The 20,727-nt window shown below is 46.8% G+C and overlaps 1 pseudogene across 1 annotated transcript; it reads right to left on the reverse strand.

Annotated features, from left to right (window-relative positions):
- Positions 1-16,538: 16,538 nt before the first annotated feature.
- LOC128561532 (keratin, type I cytoskeletal 18-like) lies at positions 16,539-17,860 on the reverse strand (annotated as a pseudogene). The gene has a single exon (XR_008373275.1). The product of XR_008373275.1 is annotated as a keratin, type I cytoskeletal 18-like (transcript).
- Positions 17,861-20,727: the final 2,867 nt, after the last annotated feature.

Consider the following 20,727-nt stretch of genomic DNA (forward strand, 5'->3'; position numbering starts at 1 on the left):
GCTATGGCATCATAGCTCACAGCAACCTCGGAATCTTAGGCTTAAACAATTCCTCTTGCCTCAGCCTCCAGAGTGGCAGGGACTACATCACCTAGCTAGATTTTCTATTTTTAGTAGAGATGGGGTGCCCCTCTAGCTCAGGCTAGTCTTGAAAACCCTGAGCTCAGTTGATCCACTCACCTCAGAGTGCTAGAATTAGAGGTGTGAGCCACTGCACCAGGCCTCCTCAATGTGTTTCTGAGGCCACTCCTTGCTGACACATGCAGGGCTAGTTAATTTCTCGTACCTCTGTTTAGCATTTCACGAGGTTAGTAATTGCCTTTTGTTCTCTCAAGCTATTCCTGTGCTGATGGACATTTATGTCCTGTTTGCTGCCTTGCCTTTACAAATAGTACTCCAGTAAGTATAAGGCACTAGCTTTCTTATGCCCTACATGGAGTATTTCCTGACACCAGTTGTTCACAACTTGGCTGCAGATAGAATCATCTGGAAGCTTTTACAATTACATCAATGCCCCCCTCAGTAGAGTGCTGTGGCATCACAGCTCACAGCAACCTCAAACTCTTGGGCTAAAGCAATTCTCTTGCCTCAGCCTCCCAAATAGCTGGGACTTCAGGCACCCGCCACAAGGCCCAGGTATTTTTTGGTTGCAGTTGTCGTCGTTGTTTGGCAGGCCCCAGGCTGGATTCAAACCCGCCAGCTCTAGTGTATGTGGCTGGTGCGCTAGCCGCTGAGCTACAGGTGCTGAGCCACCCACCCCCCCCCTTCCCTAATTGAGTGGTCTCTGGTAAGCATTAGTAGTTTTAGAAGCTCCTCAGGTGATTCAAATGTGTATTCAGGGTTGAGATCCACTGTTTTGGGGTGTACATTAGGGGTACCGGTGATGGAATTACTGGGCCAAACTAAAACTGACCAAGCCCGTTTTTACTAGATCCTGCTCAATTGCTCTTCAAGGAGGCTGAACCAATTTGCATCCCCGCAGGCAGTGTGCGAGAGAATAATGACTGTTAGTGTGAACAAGTGAATGTGAGTCACTGCAGGTCAGTGACCCAGAGCCTTAGCCACAGCATGAACCGCCTTCAGGTGGCCCATCTCTGTGGGCCAGAAGCAAACACTTCTGGGCTTGAAACGCTTTGCGTCCTTAGGTGGCAGCATGGTACAGCTGAAAAGGTGCTGCTCTGTGACCGAGACCACCTGATTCTAGGTCAGACCTAGATGCCACCTCGCTGTGCATTCTGCGAGGTCATATCCCCATGCTGGCCTCAGTGTCCCCACCCTTGGAGGGAGGAGAGCTGGGTTCATTTTAATGCCCACCTTCAGTCTGAGCCATGAGTTCTTTGCAGCCAGTTGGTCACAGCATGAACTTCAGAGCACAGTTCTGAATCTTTTCTGCACCTTGGGCCTCTTTGGTATCTGAGGAAGCCCATGAGCGCTTCTCAGAATGTTTTTAAATATAAAAATTTATAGGATTATGAGGGCAAGCAACTATGTGGAAATATAGTTATCAAAATATTACAAAGCCAAATTGTGATATAGCAATACCCATGCTTCTTTTTTCTTTTTTTGAGACAGTGTCTCTAGCTTGTTGCCCACACTAGATTGCCTTGGCCTCAGCCTAGCTCATAGCAACCTCTATTTCCTGGGTTCAAGAGATCCTCCTGCCTCAGCCTCCCGAGTAGCTGGGAATTATAGGCGCCCACTATGACACCCAGCTAATTTTTCTCTTTTTAGTACAGATGAGGTCTTGCTTTTGCTCAGGCTGGCCTTGAACTTCTGACTTCAAGCAATCCTCCTGCCTCAGCCTCCCAGAGTGCTAGGATTACAGGTGTGAACCACCTTGCTAGGCCTCCCATGCTTCTTTATTAAGACACTAAATAATAAGATTGGGTGGTGGCTCAGCAACATTATTATAATTTCAGAGCATGGATGAAATGATATTCTAGTATCTCTGCAACAAATGTAACGGACATGAAAATGCTGTATCTGTGGGCGGCGCCTGTGGTTCAGTCGGTAAGGCGCCGGCCCCATATACCGAGGGTGGCGGGTTCAAACGGCCAAACTGCAACCAAAAAATAGCCGGGCGTTGTGGCGGGCGCCTGTAGTCCCAGCTACTCGGGAGGCTGAATCGCTTAAGCCCAGGAGTTGGAGGTTGCTGTGAGCTGTGTGAGGCCACGGCACTCTACCGAGGGCCATAAAGTGAGACTCTTGTCTCTACAAAAAAAAAAAAAAAAGAAAGAAAATGCTGTATCTGTGATTCCTATTGGTGACAAAGTCATAGGTTCTGTAGGCAACAAACTGCTGTACTGCAGTTTGTAACAATGTAACAATCCTTTCTATTACGCTCATAATGGAGCCTTGGTTTCCTCACCTGTAAAATGGGTATAACTCTAAATGAGCTCTTAGGTTGCTGGGAAGAATAAATGTGATAAATCAAGCCAGTACACGTTTGTTGAGAACTTTCTATGTGCATGAGGCTATTTTAGGTTCCAGGACACACTGAGGGCAAAATCCTTGCCCTCATGGAGTTTATAATGTAGGGACAGAAATGACGAAGTGAGCTGAACACATAAACATGGCTTTAGATAACAAGGGCTATGAAGAAAACAAGATCGCTGATAGGAAAGAGAACTAATGGCTGGTGCAGGTAACAGTAGATTGGGCAATTAGGGAGTAACACAGAGGTAAGTTAACTGTACTAATGAATAAGATGAGAGAATGAATCTATGTGAAGGATTGGCATAGTGCCTGGCACGTGGTGTGTGTTCACTTTGTCCTCTCTGCGGTGATGATGGTGTTGCTGCCTCGCTAGTTAGGCTGGCAGTTCCCTGGGGGCAAGGACCACTGCTCCCTGTGGCTGATGCTGGCTCTGTGGCTCTGCCTACTGTAGCTGGGGCTGGCCAAGGGTAGGAGAACTCGGCAGCCTTGTCAGGGCCAGATCTGAGGGAAGCGCGTCTGATTAAAGGAAGATAAAGTCTTCTCTCTGCTGTGTCTTGCGGGGAGAGCTAAGCAATCAATAGGTCTCACAGATCAGTGGAGGGTGCTTGGAATCTGGCAGCACGGGGCTTTTTAATTAAACTTATAACTGCGAGACAAGGTAACTGCCTTATTTCTGGAGCTTGTGTTTCTGCCTGTCTGCCAGAAACTGAACAAGTCAATGCACTTCCAGAGGTTTTTGGGGTTCTTGTCAAGGTGGCTTCTGGTTTGGGAGTGGCCAGACTCTGCTGGGATGAACTCTTGGATGGTCAGGGTGTCAGTACCAATTCTGGAGGGTGTGTTGCCTTTGACATTTAAACACTCATAGCAGGTTCAATTATCAATGGCAGTTCGTAAAAAAGCGAGGGCCCTTCCCCACCAGTAGTGGTTTGGCTCCCACAGTTTTGTACCAAGCTGGGCCCTCCTAAGACATCTACATTCCTTAAAAAAAAAAAAAAAAGATGGCATTGTGCTAGGAAACAGAGCTTTGCTACCTAAGGTGTGGTCCATGCACCAGCAGCATCAACCCCTGCTGGGAGCATGTCAGAAACGCAGATTCCCAGTCCTCACCCCAGACCTCCTCTGTCCGAACTTGCACTTTACCCAGATCCCCAGGGAGCTCAAATGCACATCAGTGTGTGGGGAGCACTCGAGTAGAGCCTACACACGAGACTCAGCAGACGCAGCAGCCCAGCTGCTAATGTGCAGATCTGATTTAAATCCTGAAGAAAAGTAACAAAACGTCTCTTTATGAGACAATTAGAAATGTGACCATTTGCTGGATATTTATTGACCTCGAAGAATGGTTCATTTCCTAGGTGATGGGGTGCTTTTATTAAAAAAGAGCCTTAGGCTTCACGCCCATAGCATAGTGGTTAGGGCACCAGCCACATACACCGAAGGTGACGGGTTTGAACCCAGCCTGGGGCCAGCTAAATAACTGCAACAGCAACAACAAGAAAATAGCCGGGTGTTGTGACAGGCGCCTGTAGTCCCAGCTACTTGGGAGGCTGAGGCAAGAGAATCCTTCCTGTAAGCCCAAGAGATGGAGGTTACTGGGAGCTGTGATGTCATGGCACTCTGCTGAGGGTGACATAGTGAGACTCTATCTCAAATAAATAAATAAATAATACAAAAGAGACTTTACCTTTTGTAGATTTTATTTATTTATTTTTAAGACAGTTTCACTATGTTGCCCTCGGTAGAGTGCTGTGGTGTCACAGCTTTGAGCAACCTCAAACTCTTGGGCTTAAGTGATTCTCTTGCCTCAGCCTCCCAAGTAGCTGGGACTGCAGGCGCCTGGCACAACGCCCGGCTATTTTTTGATTGCAATTGTCATTGTTGTTTAGCAGGCCTGGGCCGGGTTTGAACCCTCCAGCCCCGGTGTATGTGGCTGGCGCCCTACTTGCTGAGCTACGGGCTCCGAGCCTATCCTTGATCTTTTAGAGTTACGTGGAAATACTTATGGATGAAATGATTTCATGCCTGGTCTTTGTTCCAAAATAGTGGTAGAACTAGAGCCTTGGGGTGTGGAGAGACAGGGCTGGCTGGGGGTTGATGGTTTTCAGAACTGGGTCTTGGTTCATGGTGATGCATTATACTGGTCTGTTTACTTACTGTATGCTTTAAATTCTCCATAATAAAAAGTTGACTATGACATATACCATTCATATAGGAAAATGGATATATTACCAGGTCATTATCAGTTCCCGCCCTCTGCTAGGACCCCTTCCTCAAAATCACCTCTTCCTTCCACCCTCTGGGTAGTTCTCAGCCCTCCCTGCCCACCTGGGAAAACTTTGCAAAATAATGGTGCCAATTCCCTTCCAGCCCAATGAAAACAGAAGCCCTGGGTGTGGGCCCGGTGATTCTGACATGCATTCTCTGTTGAGAAGCAACGAGATTTCCTGACTTTTCAGGTGACAACGTCTTTGAGCTTGGCTTTCTCCATGAACTTCTCCTTGCATTCAATGGGAGGTTTTGCTGTTTATTTCTCAAGGAACTGAGTTGCTGGATTGTTATTTTGTGCATCGGTTATATTTGGCAGTGGACGTTGCATCCTGTTTTTGAAAATAATGACAGCAGTTACCCCTTCCTGTGGTTACCACTTTCTGAACGCTTTCCAACTCTCTGGCACTGTGCTAGGTACCTTATTTCATTTCATCTCCAAATGCTGTGGGGTTAGCATTCCCGTAACCCATTTTACTGATCAAGACACTGAGGCTCAGAGGGAGGGACGATGTGACTTGCCTAAGGTCATCCAGTTCAGAACGTGCTGAGTAGAGATTTGGGCCCAGAGCCGTCTGACTCAATGCTCTTAGCCGTCATTTCCGGCTGCTCATCTGTGATCTTAACAGAAGAGTTTAGGGCCATTTGGTCACCCAGAAAGAAAAGGAAGTAAACACTGAGAGCAGGTCACCACTTATGCTGTGTGCCTTTGAGCTGAGTTTTTTTGTATGTCAAATGGGGACAGCGCTGTTTTGTCTTCTCCAGCTGACAAGCTCTTACTCATCTCTCAAAGGTGCATAGTCACAGGATGGGGCTGCAGGAAAGCTCCTCTGCATTTCAAGTGACCTCCGGCTGAAGCTGAATTAGTCCCACTTTCCTTCAACCTCACATAGCACCTGTCTGGGTCTCTGAGGGTAGCAGGCACAGGCCCTGAGCTCCTGATGTGAGATACCAGCTCTTATTTTTTATTTTATTATTTTGTTTTATTTTTACTTATTATTTTTACGTTTTGAGATAGAGTCTTACTCTATTGCCTGAGCTAGGGTGCTGTGGCCTCAGCTTAGCTCACAGTAACCTCAAACTCCTGGGTTCAAGTGATCCTCCTGCCTCAGGCTCCCACCAGGTTGCCCAGCTAATTTTTTCTATTTTTAATAAAGACAGAGTCTCACTTTGCTCAGGCTGGTCTCCAACTGCTGACCTCAAGTGACCCCACCCCTTGCCTTAGCTTCTCAGAGTACAAGGATTACAGGCGTGAGCCACTGTGCTTAGTTGAGACACCTGCTTTTATAAGGATGGGGACAATTTCATAGTTAGTTCCCTGCCTGCAGAAGCCCAGCTCACGGGCTGGTGCATGATGGGGGTCAGCTCATAGCACCCAGCTCCCATCATGGGGTGGGGTGCTCTGATCCTAATTTGAATGAAAGGATGAGGGTGTTTTTCTCTCTTTTTTTTTTTTTTTTGTGGTTTTTGGCCGGGGCTGGTTTTGAACCCGCCACCTCCGGCATATGGGACCGGCGCTCTACTCCTTGAGCCACAGGCACCGCCCTGGGATGAGGGTGTTTCTCAAACCTAAAAACTTTTTTTTTTTTGAGGCAGAGTCTCACGGCATCACAGCTCATAGCAACCTCAATCTCTTGGGCTCAAGAGATTCTCTTGCTTCAGCCTCCCAAGTAGCTGGGACTACAGGAGCCCACCACAGTGCCTGGCTATTTTGTTGCAGTTGTCACTATTGTTTAGCAAGCCCGGGCCAGATTCAAACCTGCCAGCCCCAGTGTATGTGTCTGGTGCCCTAACCACTGAGCTATGGGCACCAAGCCAAATATCAAGACTTTTGTCAGCACCTATGACACAAAGCTACAAGGACCCGTGGGCAGAGCTCTAGCATACACAGGCACAGGGTTCAAGCCCCAACTTGCCACTTACAACCTGAATGACCTTGGGCAAGTTATCTAATTCCCTAGGCCTCCTTTTTCTGATCTGAAAAGTGGCTACCTCACAGCCTTGTAAGGATTCAGGGGGATTGTATCTGAAAAGCACTCTGAGCATGCTTGACAGTGCCACGTGGAGCCAGGGAAAAATGAAAGATTAGCAATACTGGTGTTGTCTTTATTTATAATTTTGATATTTTGTTTATCATGGATATTTCAGCCTTAATTTTGGTTTTTAAAAATTAACCATCAAATAATTTTTTATCTTGATAATTGGGTTTTTGGTGCTTCCTTAAATTTTGCTCCCAAGAAGAATGGCTCCCTTGCTTCGTTTTCATCCTAGCCCTAGGAGGCAACTGGGCAGCTCTCATTGGTCTAGAGGCCGCTCATCACCCTTCTATATACAATAGAACCTCAGCAAGTCAGCCACCCGAGGGACCGTAACAAATTGGTCAACATATGAAGGTAGTCAACTTGAAAAACTAGGCCTGCTGTGCCAATACGTACATGTGGTGCATGTCCGGTCTATAAAAATTAGGTCAACTTGAGGTGGTCAGTGCAGGGAGGTGGTCAACTATGGAGGTTCTACTCTATTTTTTTTGAGACAGAGTCTCACTTTGTTGCCCTGGGTAGAGTGCAGTGGCTTCATAGCTCACAGCAACTTCAAATTCCCGGGCTCAAAGGATCCTCCTGCCTCAGCCTCCCAAGTATGTACTACAGTCACTTGCTACCATGCCAGCTAATTTTCTTTATTTTTAGTAGAGATGGGGGTCTCATTCATGCTCAGGCTAGTCTTGAACTCCTGACCTTAAGCCATCTTTCCCTCTCACCTTGGACTCCCAGAGTGTTAGGATTATAGGCACGAGCCCCTGCACCTAGCTGACACACACACACACACACACACACACACATATAAATGCAGTATTTATGCAGAGCCTAAGCTCTGGGTACTGGGGATAGAGCTGGGAATGAGACATTCCAGCCATGGTCCTTGCCCCCAAGACATTGACAGACCATTGAGCCCTTACAGTATGCCAGACTTGCCGCTGGTGATGTTCTTATTAATCTTTTTTTGAAGCTGTCACCCTGGGTAGAGTGCTGTGGCATCACAGCTCATAGAAACCTCCAACTCCTGGGCTCAAGCAATCCTCCTGCCTCTCCCTCCCCAGTAGCTGGGACTATAGGCGCCCACCACAACACCCAGCTATTTTTTTTTTGATTGCAGCCGTCAATGTTGTTTGGCAGGCCCGGGCTAGATTCGAACCCACCAGCTCTGGTGTATGTGGCTGGTGCCTTAGCCGCTTGAGCTACAGGTGCCAAGCCTGTTATTAATCTTTATGGTGACCTCTTGAGGCATTTGTTATATTCGCTTTAAAGTCCTGATGTTAAGAGCTGGTTCTGGACATGAACACAGTCTTTCAGACTCCTACATCCAAACTCTTTCTACCACTATCAGGTGAGGCAAGAGCTCTGTCCTCACCTTCTGTAAGAACAACTTGGATGCCGAAGACATCAGCTGGATTTCTCTGATTATTCATGGCTCAGGAAGCTCCCGTCTAGACACGGAGGGGCCCGTGGGAGGCGGCCCTCCCCTTTTCAGAGTGGTTCTGTGAAGCCATCTGCCATCTCCCATTCCCTGTGGGGAAAAACATCGTGTTGAAAACTCTCTCAGACAAGGCTTTGGCAGAGTCTAAACAGCCTGGAAAAGCAGCTCCAGGAACTTTTAGAAAAAGGGAAGGGGGAGGAGAGGGCAGGCAGGAGAGAGAGGCCCAGAGAGGAAGGGAGAAGAAAGAAGGTGGGAGGGAAGATTGGAAAGAGCCAGCATACAGTATCCCCGGCAGCGCATGTGGGGCTGGAATTCCCTAAAGCATTTCTATTAGACACCAGCCTCCCACCCCCAGCAGGGAAACTGGCTTCTTCCATCAGCCAGGGACAGACAATTCAGGAGAATAGGCGGGTGGCAGTGATAACATTCACCTTGAAGGCTGGTTGAAAGCTCCAGCCGAAGTCGATACCTAAAGTTCAGGGCTGGCACACAGTAGGTATTCAGTAAATATCAGTTTATTTCTTTCTCACCAAGGTTTTCTCCCCTGGAAAGAGAAATGGTTGTTCTATGATAACGCTAGCTACAGTTTTTAAAGTTTTTACTGTATACCAGTTATTTTCACCCAAGATTTCATTTAATCCATGAAAATAGCTATGATCATCACAGCCTGTTTTGTAGACAATGGAAAGAGATTCGGAGAACTGAAATAATATGTACATAGCCTCCAGCGGCTTGTACCAGGAGCAGTACTGCCTGACACGGTGGCCCTCAGCCCCTTGTGACTACTGAGTACTCAGATGTGCCAAGTGTGAAAAGACAGCCAATCTTACATTGTACTGAATTTTAGTTAACATTTATTTTAAAAACTAAAGCTGTGTGAAGTCTTTCTCCATGAACACAATTTGATTGTTTTAGTAGGACAAATGTATTTCAGTTTAAGAATGTCGCGTCCAGATTGGGTGGCTCGCGCCTATAATCCTCGCACTCTGGGAGGCTGAGGCAGGTGGATTGGTTGAGCTCAGGAGTTTGAGACCAGCCTGAGCGAGAGTGAGACCCCTTCTCTAAAAATAGCCGGGCGTTTTGGCGGGTGTCTGTAGTCCCAGATACTCAGGAGAGTATCGCAAGAGGATCGCTTGAACCCAAGAGTCTGAGGTTGCTGTGAGCTAATGATGCCAGGGGGCGCACAGTGAGACTCTGTCTCAAAAAAACAAAACAAAACAAAAAGGAAATATAAAATGACATAACTGGTTTGTAATGTAATTTGATTGGTTAACACTCAGCTCTGAACTCAAAAGGCTGAGCCCGGACCCTCCCATTATACTCTCTGCCCCTTGAGTACTAAGGTGTGTTACGTACCCCCATGGAAGGTGGAAGGGGGAAGGTAGAGCCGCCCCTGACAGTTCCCTAGAATATGAGACTCTCTCTCAGTGCCTGACACCTTCTTCAAGAACTTGTTCCACCCAGAGTGCCTGTTGAGTACGATGACTTTGCAGGAGGCTCAGCTGACCAAAGGTTTCTACTTGACAGAGGCATACAAGGTTCTGTTCTTCTTACAAAAGGTTTTTCTATTCTGCTTCCTTCATCTGTTCATGGGACACCTGCTTAGTGAGGCCTTAGTGTGCCTGGCTCTGTCCTAGATACTGAAGACACAACAGCGAATGAAACAGGCACGAGCCCCTGGTCTTGTGGACCTGTCTTCTACTGGGAGAAGAAAAAGTATAAGAAAAAAAGAGAGAGAGAGAGAAGGGTGGTGGGGCGAGGGGGAGGAGAGAGAGATACAATCCTAGGAGCTTAGAGAGTCCTGGGAGAAACCAAGAAAGGCCGATGCAAGGTGCTGGGGACAGTACTGGTTTCCTTTCACTGCTGAACAAATCGCAGCATGAACTTAGTGGTTCATCATATGCTATGGATGTCTGCTCACAGATCTGGAGGTTGGGAGGCTAAAGTGGGTCTGCAGGGCTGTATCCCTTCTGCAGGCTCTAGGGCAGCGGTGGTTAACCTGTGGGTCGCGACCCCTTTGTAACAATGAAAATACATCGCGGCATTAGGGAGGTTGAGATCCACTGCTGTAGGGAGTAACCACGTCCTTGCCTTTTCCAGTTCCTGAAGGCTCCCTGCGTCCCCCCCATCTTCCTGGTCTCTGCCTTCTGCTCTCCCTCCTCTTACTCTGATTCTAACCCTCCTGTCTCCCTTGTATAAGGGCTCTTGTGATTAAATTGGGCTATACAGATAAGCTGGGATAATCTCCTCATCTCAAAATCCTTGATTTGATCACATCTGTAATCTCCCTTTTACCATGTAAAGTAACATATTTACATGTTCTGGGTATTGGGATGTGAACATCTTTGGCAGGGGAAGTTGTGATTTATTCTGTCTACTATAGGGACTGAGATTTTAGGTAAATCTGGGAGGAACTTATTGATAGGACATTGGAATAGAGACTGAGGGAAGAGGGAGGGAGTCATGTGGATACCTGGAAAAAAAGCCTTCCAAGCAGAGCAAACAGCATGTGTAAAGGCCCTGAGGTGAGAGTATGGCTGGTGTGTTTGGGTTAGTAGGGAAGCCAGAATGTCAGCAACAGAGAGATCCAGGGGCAGAATAGTAGGGTCTGAGGTCTGAGGAGTCAAGTGGGTGGAGCTGGGGGACAGGGCATGGTGGGCCTTGTGGAGGATTTTATAAAAATGTCTTCCTCTGAGTGAGATGGGACAGAATTGGAGGGCTTTCTCTAAGCACATGTTCAACGACTGACTATGAAAAAATCTAAAAGTGACAAGTGAAAGAGAAACGCAAAATGCAATATAAACATAGAAAAGGAAATAAGGAAATATGGAAGGGAGACAGTTGAATAGAAGTATCAGAAAATGCCAAGAATTTGGGAATTTCCAAAGGGAAAGGGCTCATATGTTTATGTCACAAAGAACTCAAACAAATCACGGAGACAATTCTTGAGTCTGGGTAGAAAATCAAGCAAAGAGGTGAGAAGAGTCAACTACTAAGGAGGAAACGTAACTAGCTAAGCACATGGGGAAATGTTTGGCCTAACTAGTAATCAAAGAAATGCAAATTAAGACAACAAACAGCTACATTTTCACCTAGTAAAGATTTAAAAAAAATGAGAATCTTGGTTAATGGTGAGAGGTGTGGGTCCAGTTTCAGTCTTCTACAGGTTGTCAGCCAGTTCACCCAGCACCATTTGTTAAATAGGAAATCTTTTCCCCATCGAATGTTTTTAATTGGCTTGTCAAAGATTAAATAACGGTAATTAGCTGGATTCATCTCTTGGTTCTTATTCTGTTCCAGATGTCTACTTCTCTGTTTTTGTGCCAGTACCATGCTGTTTTGATCACTATCGATTTGTAGTATAGTCTGAGGTCTGGTAGCGTGATTCCTCCTGCTTTGTTTTTATTTTTGAGTAATGTCTTGGCTAAACATATTCTTCTTAGTAAAGTGTCTCAAGAATGGAAGAAAAAGTACCCAATGTACTCACCCTTATTATGAAACTAATGTAGGACCTTCACATGAAAGCTATAACCCAGTTACAACCTAAGAATAGGGAGAAGGGGGAAAGGGAGGGGAGGGAGGGGGGAGGTAGGTGGAGGGAGGGGGATTAATGAGATTACACCTGTGGTGCATTTTACAAGGGAATATGTGAATCCTAGTAAATGTGGAATGTAAAGGTCTTAGCAAAATAACTAAGAAAATACCACAAAAGCTATGTTAACTAGTGTGATGAAAATGTGTCAAACGGTCTATGAACCAAGAGTATGGTGCCCCATGATCATACTAATGTACACGCTATGATTTAATAAAAAATAAATAAATAAATAAATGAGAATCTTGGCTTTGTCGAGGGCAGAATGAGATGCCTTGGCAGTGGGAAGTGGAGGTCTGACCCTTTTGGGAGGTGGAGGTCTGACCCAGTTGGCATCAAAACCTTGAACACGGGCATCCTCCTTGGCCCAATAAATCCATTTTTGGCTATCTAGCCCAAGGAGAAAATTCTAAATCTGGAAAGAGCTTCATGCATTGCAGCCAAGCAGTAGAAACAACTAAACTGTAAGCAATAGGTTAAATAGGCCGTGGGGACCATTCTTTGGATATCTTTGTCAATACTATGAATTAAGTGTCAGTTATGTGCCAGGCACTATTCCAGGTGCCAGGAGTACAGCTGTGAACAGAACAACCCCAACTCCCTGCCCTCATGGGGCTCCCATTCTAGCGAGGGAGAAAGAGAAGAGGTCAGCAAAGAGATGAGATGTAGATGATGAACAAGGACCGAGCAGGGCGATGTGTCCGAGAGTGGCGGCGATTGCGGAGTGAACTACTGTCCCCCTTTGCTGGAGACTTTTATTTTTCCAACTGGGGCAGTCCTGGGCAGAGTGGGATGAGTTGGGCACTCAATGAGGGGCAGAATTTTGATGGGGGTGGTCTCAGATGGCCTGTCTGAGGAGGTGGCTTGATTGGGGACTGAACAAAATGAGGGAGTGAGCAGTGGGAATGTTGGCAGAGTGGCTTTCTGGGCAGTGAGAATAGTGTGTGCAAAGGCCCTGAGGCAGGAGTATACTTGGGGGCAATTAGAGGAATTAGAGAAGGTCAGAACATCCACAGCAGAATACTAAGGAGGGCAATAGTAAGATGTAGGTTCCAGAGGGGGAGGTAGGGCCTGGCACCTGGTGCTTGTAGGAAAAGGAAGATGTTTGGATTTTATTCTGAACTCAGTAGAAGTCTACAGAGGGTTAAGTAGGGAAGCAGGGTGATGCAATTTCTGTATTTCTATATTTATTTATTTTTGAGACAGAGTCTCACTATGTTGCCCTTCATAGAGTGCTGTGGTGTCACAGCTCACAGCAACCTCAAACTCTTGGGCTTAAGCGATTCTCTCGCCTCAGCCTCCCAAGTAGCTGTGACTACAGACGCCCACCACAACACCTGGCTATTTTTTGGTTGTAGGTGTCATTGTTGTTTAGCAGGCCCAGGCCCGGTTTGAACCTACCAGCCCTGGTGCATGTGGCTGGCACCCTAACCACTGCGCTATGGGTGCTGAGCCAGTTTTCTTTTTTTTTTTTTTTTTTGATACAGAGTTTTATTCTGTCACCCTTGGTAAAGTACTGTGGCATCATAGTTCACAGCAACCTCAAACTCTTGGGCTTGCTTCAGCTTCCCAAGTAGCTGGGACTAAAGGCACCCACCACAATGCCTGGCTGGTTTTTCTATCTTTAGTAGAGACAGAGTCTCTCTCTTGCTCAGTCTGGTCTTGAACTCCTGAGCCTCCAGAGTGCTAGGACTATAGGCATGAGCTACTGTCCCTGGCAAAACTTTAATTTTCAATGAATGCATTTGATTTTTAGAAAGTGATTTGCTTTCAAATAAATCTATGGAGTAAAAATAAATAATAGTACAAGTGAAACTCAGATAAGGCACAACTTGATTCTTGAGTGGTTGTGATTTGGGAGATCCTGGCCTAAGCTTTGACTTCCTTGGGTCCTTGGAACTCAGCACTTTGACATCACTGGGTCCTTCATAAATCTCAGAGGCCCCCATCATCTCTAGCCACAGTCTTGGAGTCCACTATATTCTACCATCTCCCTTCTTCTGATGACCATGCTTTTATTTATTCAACCCACATTCAATGAACACCTACCAGGTTTGGGGTCAAAGTTGCAATCTCAGTTCACAGCATGACCTTGGAAAGATTTTTATAAGTGATAATGGTTCCTGGAAAGGAGCTTCTCAACAATTTACTAAGCAAAAGTCAAGAATAGGCTCGGCGCCTGTAGCTCAAGCAGCTAGGGTGCCAGCCACACACCCTGGAGCTGGCGGGTTCGAATCCAGCCTGGGCCTGCCAAACAACAATGACAACTACAACCAAAAATTAGCCGGAGGGCTAATTTCGGAGGGCACCTGTAGTCCCAGTTACTTGGGAGGCTGAGGCAAGAGAATCGCTTAAGCCCAAGAGTTGAAAGTTGCTATGAGCTGTGACGCCATGGCAGTCTATCCAGGGTGACAGCTTGAGACTCTGTCTCAAAAACAAAGTCAAGAATAAATACATACAGATGTCCATGACAATGTCCCTCTGTTGTCCTTGCTTGTGAATGTGCTTCCTTGAGCAGGAGAGAAAGAAAGAGTCGGAATTGCTAACCTGGGAATTACAACTCCCCTCCTACCCTGAGTACCCCCAAAGAAGGCATTGCTCTGGTGAACCTTACCTGTCACATGCATCCTACTGGTGAAAAGAAAAGTTGAGAACTGGTCTAGGTTACAGGACATCACCTGAGGATTTAAAATAGACTGTATGATCAGGTTTGGATGTTAGAATCTGTACTCTGGCAGCTGTGAGAATGGGCTGGAAGGGTGGTTAGGAAACAGTTTGGGCTAGCTGTGCAGACTTTTGGGGCCTGAATACTCGATTGGTTTGTGAGGGTAAATAATATTTTCTCTTGTGTTAAATAACATACAAGAGTTTATAAAATAAAATCACACCCCATTGCAGAAACATAGCTGAATGGATTTTCTCCAAACACGGAGCGTGTGCCTATAAATGGTCAGACCTACTCTCCGGCACACTGGGCCTTATGAGGCACTTGAGGGGAGGGTGGTGGCTCCCCTCGAGCTGCTGAACCTAAAGAGAATGGAGAGGATGACGTGAATCCTTCTAAGAGAGATTCACTCTGGCCAGAGAAGCTAAAGAACGGCGTTAAAAATGCCCCAACAAAAGTGGTGGGACGCCTCCCCCAAGTCAATGTTCCGTGGAGTGGCTTCTCACAGGGGAACTCTACGTGACCTGTGCTTGCAGGGGTTGCTACAGAGATTTCTTTAGCAATGATTAATACAGTGAATTTCCTTCAGTTCACAAGGGTAAAAGTGAAAAACTGGCTGGGCACAGTGGCTCATGCCTGTAATCCCAGCACTCGGGAGGCCGAGGTGGGTGGATTGCCTAAACTGGGGAATTCCAGACCAGCCTGAGCCAGAGCGAGACCCCGTCTCTAAAAAAATGGCTGGGCATTGTGGCAGGTGCCTATAATCCCAGCTACTCAGGAGGCTGAGGCAAGAGAATCACTTAAGCCCAAGAGTCTGAGGTTGCTGTGAGCTGTGATGCGGTCTTCTACTGAGGGTGACAAAGTGAGACTCAGTCTCAAAAAAAAAAAAAAAAGTGAAAAGCTGACCTGGGGGTGGGCATGGCTCATGCCTATAATCCTATTACTTTAGGAGGCTGAGGTGGGTGGGTCACTTGAGGCCAGGGGTTTGAGGCTGCAGTGAGGTATCCTTGTGCCTCTGTACTTCAGCCTGGGTGACAAAGTGAGACCCCATCTCCTGAATAAGAAAAAAACAAAACAGATTAAGTGGGATGATGGTAGACTTGCAAATACTTCACGGGTTACCCATCCTGCTCATTTCTGTATCTCTGTGGGGTCGGCTGGGTGCACCCCCAGACTCCCAGTCAAGTGCTCTCTCTCTCTCTCACTGCTCCTGGCCTGTGCTTCCGGACAGCTGTGGGGGAGGGGCTGACTCTCCTGCAGGGCCAGGGGGAAAAGAGCTTCATGGACATAGGAACCCTTGCCTATCACCTGTGTTTCCTTCTGTGGGCTCTGGGCAGCTGATGCTCTATCCCAGGGACTGTGGGGCCTACTTGGGACGCAGGCACAGCATCATGTCTGGCTTCAGGGACCTGAAACTCTCCCTCTTGCCCTTGGCTCATTCTTGGATGCAGATGGCAGTTTCCAGCTGTTCAGGATCAAGAGTCTGAGAAAATAAGAGCCCACCAACAAGAATGGTCTGTGTTAGTGGGTTCAGAGTTCAGGCATGTGGACTCCATTTAAATTGTGGCCCTGTCACTTGCTAGTTGTGTGACCTTAGGAAAGCTCCTAGGATCAGTCTGGGTCCTCTGAGAAGCAGCTGTTGCTCTGAGACGTGCAGGATTTTCACCCGTGTGAAAGGAGTCAGCCGGTGATGCCAGTCTGGGTCTGAGTGAAGGACAGAAGAGAAGCTTGGGCGGAAGTGTCCATGCCGTACAGTCTAAAGAAGGCTTGGTGGTGCAGGCCTACAATCCTAGCACTCTGGAAGACCAAGGGAGGCGGACTGCTTGAGCTCAGGTGTTCAAGACCAGCCTAAGCAAGAGCAAGACCCTGTCTCTACCAAAAATAGAAAAACTAGCAGGGTGTTGTGGTGGGTGCCTGTAGTCCCAGCTACTCAGGGGGCTGAGGCAAGAGGATCACTTGAGCCCAAGAGTTTCAGGTTACTGTGAGCTATGGTGATTCCATGGCACTCTACCCAGAGTGACAGAGTGACACTCTATCTCAAAGGAAAAAAAATAAATAAAGAAGGTTGGGGTGTTCAAAGTCAGCTTTCTTTTTTTTTTTTTCCAGTGAACTCTGAACTCTTTATTGGCAAAAGGGCACGCTGCTGTACTGCCTCAGTGTCTCAGAACTTTGGCGTCGTTGGTCTCAGACACCACTTTGCCGTCCATTATCCTGCGGGTGGTGGTCTTTTGGATGGTTTGCGTGGAGTTGCTGCTGTCCAGGGCATCACCAAGGTTGAAGTCCTCCCCGTCTTCCAGCAGGCGGCGGTAGGTGGCGATTTCAGCATCTAGCTTGACCTTGATGTTCAGCAGTGCCTCATACTCCTGGGCCTGGCGCTGCCCCTCTGCCCGGGTCTGTGCCAGCTCTGACTCCAAATGCAGCAGGACCCCATTGAGTTGCTCCGTCTGCAAGGCGTAGCGGGCCTCCACCTCCCTCAGGCTGTCCTCCGACCTGGACTTCTGATTTCTCATGGAACATTGTCTTAGCAGCTCCGACCTCAGCAAACTGTGAGGTGACCACTGAGGTGCTCTCCTCAATCTGCTGGGACCAGGTCTTGGCCAGCTCTTCTTGGTTCTTCCGAGCCAGCTCGTCATACTGGGCCCGCATGTCTGCCATGATCTTGCTCAGGTCCTGGGATTTGGGAGCATCTACTTCCACAGTGAACCCAGAGCTGGCAATCTGGGCTAGTAGGACTTTTACTTCCTCCTCGTGGTTCTTCTTCGTGAAGAGCAGCTCCTCCTTGAGAGCCTCGATCTCTGACTCCAGCTGCAGTCGAGTGATATTGGTGTCATCAATGACCTTGCGGAGCCCATGGATGTGGCTCTCCACAGATTGGCGCATGTCCAGTTCTGTCTCATACTTGACTCTAAAGTCATCAGCAGCAAGACGGGCATTGTCAATCTGCAGAAGGATGCAGGCATTGTCCACAGAATTTGCAAAGATCTGAGCCCTCAGGTCCTCGATGGTCTTGAAGTAATACACCCAGTCTCTGACCTGGGGCCCCTTCTTCTCTAGGTGTTCCCGGATTTTGCTCTCCAGCCTCCGGTTATCAGTCTCCAGGTTCCTCACTCTGTCCAGGTAGGAGGCCAGGCGGTCGTTCAGTTCTTGCATGGTCTCCTTCTTGGTCTGGATGCCCCCTATTCCTGCTAGACCCCCAGCCATCCCCGTGGCCAGGCCCCCGGACCCCCAGCCGTCCCGGAAGCTGGTGGAGCGGGACACGGAGATCCGGGAGCCCGAGCCCCCGGCGCCTGCATAGATGCTGGCTGCGCTGCTGGCGGGCCGGACACTGTAGCTGGGCTCCTGGACTGAGCCCAGGGACCGGTAATTGCTGGAGAAAGTGGTGGAACGAGTAGTGAAGGACATGATGTCTGAAGAGGAGAGAACAAAACTCAGGCGAGCTGGGTCAAAGTCAGCTTTCTGAGGGGCCCTGTGCTTTCTAGGAATGAGCTGCCTTAGTTTCCCTGATGCGCTCCTTTCTTGATGGGGTGTGATGGATTTTTAATCTAGTTGGGGCACTTGCTCGGTTGTGCTCCTTAGGGCAGGAGGTCTGCGGGTGCACTCCCGTGGCTGCTGTAAGACTTAACCTCTCACAGCACTGGTACTATTATCATCAAATGAGACAAGTAAAGCAGTTTGTACAAGATCTGGCATAGAATAAGCACTCAACACATTTAACTGTTATGATTACCTAAATACTCTTTTGAAGACAGCAAGAGAGTTCTCTTGTTTTTTTTTGTTACCAACCATTCCATATATCAGAGGCTGCTAATTCAGACTCTCTGTAAATGAGCAAAGTGGGCCAAAATGGAAGGCATTAGGGAGGGGTGGGGACTATGGTAAACAGCACATGCCCTGCCTAAAATGTTTTGAAAAAGGCAAAAGTGATCCAGCCAAAGCAAACCCAATTTGAAACCCCTCACCTTCCATGCACAATATCTATAGTAATTCCTGACGGTCTAGATTTGAGCAAGCCAGAAAGCCAATTTAATTAAGACAAGACAAAGCAAAACAAAAATAATTGGGTTGATTTCCCCCCTCATTGATACAGTTAGGGTGTATTTGACCAAAAGGAGAGATCTGACTGGTTGAGTTTTGTTTTTGTAGACAGTTTTGGGGTCAGCTTTTCTGGAGGGCTTTGAAAGTGGATGTGAGGAATTGACCTGCACTGGGATCTTGGCTCCTTCACTTATCAGCTATCTGGTCTTGGGCAAGTTATGAAATGTTTCCATAATTCAGTTGCACCATCTGTAAAATGGGGATAATGATACTCCTCTCATGGAGTCGGTATGAGGATTTAATATGCAGAAGGAACTTAGAACAGTGCCTGGAACGTAGGAAGGCTGAATGACTTTGATATTGTTCTAGAGATGATAGAGGAAGAGAGAAGAAATTTGGGTTGCTGAAGGCCTTTTTGGCTTTTCTTTTTAAAAATATTTATTTATTAAAAATTTTTTTTAAGTTGGTGCATCATAGATGTACATAGTTTCAAGGGATATGATATAATTTAATACATTCACATAATTTGTAAAGAGCAAATCACTGTACTTGGGATATTTATCACCTTGACTATTTGTCTTTTCTTTATGCTAGAACCATATGAAACCCTCCTGGCTTTTCTTTGTTGTTTTATTTCACGTAAACCTAAAACTTAATGATCAATATAGCACTCAGACAGGAATGAGTTTCTTTTACCCTGGTGATATAATCATATATAATAATGTCACTTACATAAGCTTCCTCACCTTCTTATTAAGGCCACCCACGCTCTGTTCCACTTCATGCCCTTAAAGAATTTTCCTCCTAGGGGGAAAAAGGCACTCAGCTCTGTACTAATTGTCACTGTAAAGCAGGGACCAATGGGGAGGGGGTGGTGGAAAAGGTGGATTTGGCAGTGTTCTTGATTTGGGGGAGTAAAGTCTTCAGTCCGGAAATAGTGAGTCAGGCCTGGAGTCCTCAGAGGAGCCAGAGGCAACCAATGGCCTCCCTCTAGCCAGGCAGGCTCAGCCCACACCTCAGATGAAAAGTGTCAGGGAGCCATCCTCTGCAGAACAAACACTGATCTACCATGCTCTTTATGGCTTCTTCTTTTTTTTTTATTGGAGATAAGAGTCTCTTTCTGTTGCCCAGGCTACAGTGCCATGGCGTCAGCCTAGCTCACAGCAACCTCAAACTCCTGGGTTCAAGCAATTGATCCTTTTGTCTCAGCCTCGAAGTCTTGGGACTATAGGCACCTGCCCCCATGCCCTGCAAATTTGTCTATTTTTAGTAGAGATTGAATCTTGCTCTTTCTCAGGCTGATGTTGAACTCCAGAGCTCACGGGATCTTCCCACCTAGGCCTCCCAGAGTGCTAGGATAATGGGTGTGAGCCACTGCATCCAGGCTTTTTTTTTTTTTTTTTAAATCTGAGCCATGCTCTACATGTGATGCATGCTTATTGTGGAAAATGTAGAAATTGGAGGGGAACAAAATGGACATGTAAAAGTCAGACCTCCTATGGTTGAGCTAAAAGAAAGAAAAATATAAAGTCAGGACTCAGCTGAAAGTGTCAGAAATCAATTGCAAACTGGTTTTAGGTGATTCAGGAGAGTACCTTGGTCCCATAACAAGGATGTTCCAGGGAGGATCAGGCATGGCTGAATGCTATCTTGATTGCTTTCTCAGCTCATTTGTTCAACAGGCCTTTTCCAGTTGGGGGAAAAAGGGAGACACTATCTAGTCTAGTCTAATTCTTCAACTAAACAACTGCTGGTAGAAAGGAAAAGTCTTTTCTTGGTTCTTAGGCAGAAAGGTCTCAGGGCGAGACTTGATTGGTTGGATGTAGATCACATGTGCCTCCTTGAGCCAATCCCTGAAATGAGGTGCTCTGATTGGTCAGATTAGTAAACCTTTGGCCAGGGGAGGTGGACTCAAGGAGCGTTCCACTGGAAATAGATTTCCCACAAAAAGGAGGGATCTGCTCCTGAAGGAAGAGGAGAAGGAGAAATGTGCTGATGAAGATAATGGGTGTTATTATATGAGAAGCAAATAACACTTTTCCAGTACTTTCACCACCTGGAAATAATGAATGTTGACTTCTTTATGTAAATCCTTCCATAATCCCCCACTTCCACACTTATACTTCTAAACATATATTAGACATACAGACATACCTATACTTATAAATATGTTAAACATATTGGGATAGCTCACACAAACTTTTGTAAGGTGATGTTGGCTGCCTCATTCAAAATTATCAATTAGATATTTTGAAATACA

This window comes from Nycticebus coucang, chromosome 12, assembly GCF_027406575.1.
Source record: "Nycticebus coucang isolate mNycCou1 chromosome 12, mNycCou1.pri, whole genome shotgun sequence".
NCBI lineage: Eukaryota > Metazoa > Chordata > Mammalia > Primates > Lorisidae > Nycticebus > Nycticebus coucang.